We start from the raw sequence: 3507 nt of genomic DNA, 5'->3' as shown, positions 1-3507 counted from the left end.
ATATATATATATATATATATATTTTTTTTTTTTTTTTTTCTTACTCATTTTAAAACTTTTATATTAAAGTTAAATTTAAAATTGATTTTATAAACTATGAATGTGATTTGATAATCAACAAAATCTTAACATTATGTTACAAAATGAGAATCATAATTTAAAAGTAATTTTGGAAATTATAATTTAAAAGTAATTCAATAATCAATTTTAAAAGTGATTTTATAATCGATGAAATATTAATATTATCTTCTCATATGGAAGTCATAACAACTGAGTAATTTATTTTTTATTTTTTATTTTTAATAATTAAATAGGTTAGTTGATTTTTTTTTTTAAATAATTAAATAATTTTAAGTTTAAAAATGATTCTTTGATGTAGTTCTTTTAGATCAATTATAATGAGTAATTTTGGGTGGAATTTTCAAACGAATAATGTGGTTCATCATCGATACATAATGATTTTATAATCAATTTTGAAATGTTAATGTTATGGTTTCAATATGGAAATCATAACATTTAAACATATTAATTAAAGAAAAACAAGTATGTTTTCTAGATATATGCTCTCTGCATCTTAGAGTTGCCCCATATTTCAAGTGGTCTCACCACTCATTATGCCGTAAGGTGTTCCCCTCTGAAATCAACTCTCCTAATTGCCACTTTGCACAAGTTTGCACCATCTGATAAAATGTTAGACGGTTCAAGAATAGTGTGCTGTCAGATTAATACACTTTCAATACCGCTTCAGTTTCAATTGAATAACAAGATATAGCATATAACCCTCCATAATCGTGAGCTTAAACTTTGCATTTGTGTTTTCATTTTGCAGAGGAAAACTCCTCTTAGGTTTCTTTGTCTTCGTTCTTAAACATTCTACCCATTTCTTGAAATTTGTATAAATGCTTCCCTATTCGTCCAAAAAATTCACCAAAATCATATCTCCAAGTCTCTGAAGATTTCACATTCAAGAACAACATTTTTTTAGTCGCTTCGTCAAAAGACATCCAGTGTTTTCTATCCCTTGTCAATGGATTTTGGGGATCCTTTCGAATATGAGAATTTTCCTCTTTGAGGGACATGCGGCATCGTGCAAGGAAGGAGTCAACATTAATAACCAACATTCAAAGCGACTAAAAGGAAGGAAACTTCTGACACGTACACCTTCAAGGTTGATCCTCCAGGTATTCATCATGCATATTACAGGGTTTTTGTTCCTTTAGTTGCAGATTTTCTGGATTTGTTGATATTTAGCGTCTGGTGTTTATTTGTTGGTCTTGCAGGCAGGTAAGGAAACTTCTGACGCATACACCTTGAAGGTTGATCCTACAGGTATTCATAATGCATATTACAATCAGAGATCATGTATTGAAACACAGAACTCAGAAACTTTGCCTTCATTTGATGATTAAACAAGTATTTATACATGACACAGAAATTTCTGGAGTTTGATGGGGCGGTGGCTTCTTCAGGAAGCTTGCCCATTTGTCAATGAATTCTAGAAACTACCTGCTGAATTCTCTAGATTAATCTAGCGGCTATATTAATGGTGGGTAGTTGGAATTAATACCTTCCAACACTGCCCCTTAATTCCAACCATATAACAAATATACTATAGCACAATATACAAGACACTATACTCTTAATTGTCATGCCTGCTGGTCTAAGTCTCAGCTAGGCTTACAATAAAACATTTCATTTTTGCCTTCTTGCGAAAGGGTCCATGCTTGTTCATTTGCTGGTGCGGTTTCATCTTCACCTTTCTGGCTTTTCTAAAAAAATTCCTCTACTCCTTGCTTATGTACTTATTATCAACAACCTTTTTCGGATTGAGATGCAATGCAAGACCCCGAACAAGGTAATCTAATTCAAGTTCTCCCCAATTTCCATGTGGAGCTACCAAAATGTACTCATCTTCGAACATGAGCAGCCTCCGAACAACATCCATAGTAGTATCCTCTACTATTGCAGAAATCTTAGAAACAGAGCCAATCACATTACTAGCAATTGGGTTCAAGGACAAACAAGTTTTGCTCTCCTGTGGAATGGACTCCACCTCTGAATATTTATGGTCATCAGTAAAATCATTGTGTTGATCTAATAGTTCTTGTGACTCAAAAATACTACCGGAATAAAATATATTATCAACAATACTTCCAAATAGGCTTTCCAAAACATCATCAAAAAGATCAGCATCCAATATTATCCCACTCATTGTACTTCAATTATAGCAGTAACCTTACCCGGATGCGGGTGTCAGCATGAGGAGCGAGTGAATCAGTTACACAGGGCAGAAGGCATCAGCTTAGGTCACGATAGGACGGTTCTGGCTATGCATTAAAGTTCATACATGCTGAGGAGACTGAAAGGAATTTTGGTGATGGTTTCAAGTATGGCGAATTTAAACGCCCTGTCCTCTGAATCCGAGGGAGATGCTCTGTCTTGTTCCAGACAGTTCCAAGCGGGAGTCTATTTAATGAAGCATTGGCTCCAGGTTTGGAATGCGAGTTGTGTTGTTTTGAATTCAAGTGATAATGGAAGGAAGGAGCCCTATTCTAGCTCTGTGAGGAGCTGCAGAGGTCTCACCTCCGTCCAGAGTGCGCTCTCTGTCATTTATAGGGTGGGAAATTCTTCGCTCTTGGCGGTGCAGGGGAAAGCGAGGTGTCATAATTTTGTCTCGGGTTCTCTTAAAGATTTTCTAGGTGAAAGGGTCACGGATTTGCTTCCCTTTTCAGGGATTACTGGTTCTGTGTCACGTCTTGGCACTAAGTATCTCGGTGTTAACTGCTTGAGGTCTCCCCTGCTCATGGCCCCACGTCAAAGAGGAGTCCCGAGAAGAGGGGGAGTCTGGGGGATAAGAAGAAGGCAGGAAGCTCGAGCTAGAGCAATTCCTCCGCTAGCCATTGTTGCGCCTCCCTCTTCTCCCTCAGAGGAGTCTGATCCCTCGGAGAATAGCCAGGTTCATACCTCCCGCTTCACCTTTAGGTGCAGGCGAAATCAATCGCTTGTTTCAATCATGATAACAATGATTGCCACAGAGGAAGAGGAGGAAAATGTTAGCCAGGAGGAAGACCAGGGGGAGCAAGTTCAAACACGGAATGTCCAGATGAATGAGGAGGATGGTAATGCAGCAGACCCTCCTCCGGATGATATCAATCCTGTTGCGCCTGTTGGTGGATTGGCCACACATCCGCAGCCAGTCCCTCCACTGGAAGTTCGCCTGGAAGATATAGGAGATGGTACTATGCTTGACTGGCTTCCTCTCCCGCCAGAAGCAGATAATAACGCATAAGGTGAGCCTTCAAAGGCTTAATTCCTGTTACTTCTCTTGTTCGATTGTCATGTTTTGGAGATTTTGTGGGGATTCTTATCTATGCGCTGCGCCCAGGTTTTGTTAATGGGTAGGGGACCTTTCAGAGCTCGTGGTGTCTCCAGAACTCTGGAACTGATGGTCTTCGTACTCTCCTCCGCAACACTGCTACCAGCAGCAAGCCACAAGCCACAAGCTAT

The sequence above is a fragment of the Pinus tabuliformis genome, chromosome 3_1 (assembly GCF_031772625.1).
Source record: "Pinus tabuliformis cultivar Carrire ecotype Pingquan chromosome 3_1, CPIR1, whole genome shotgun sequence".
Classification (NCBI taxonomy): domain Eukaryota; kingdom Viridiplantae; phylum Streptophyta; class Pinopsida; order Pinales; family Pinaceae; genus Pinus; species Pinus tabuliformis.
The sequence above is the reverse complement of the archived record's forward strand: the minus strand, read 5'-3'. Positions refer to the sequence as shown.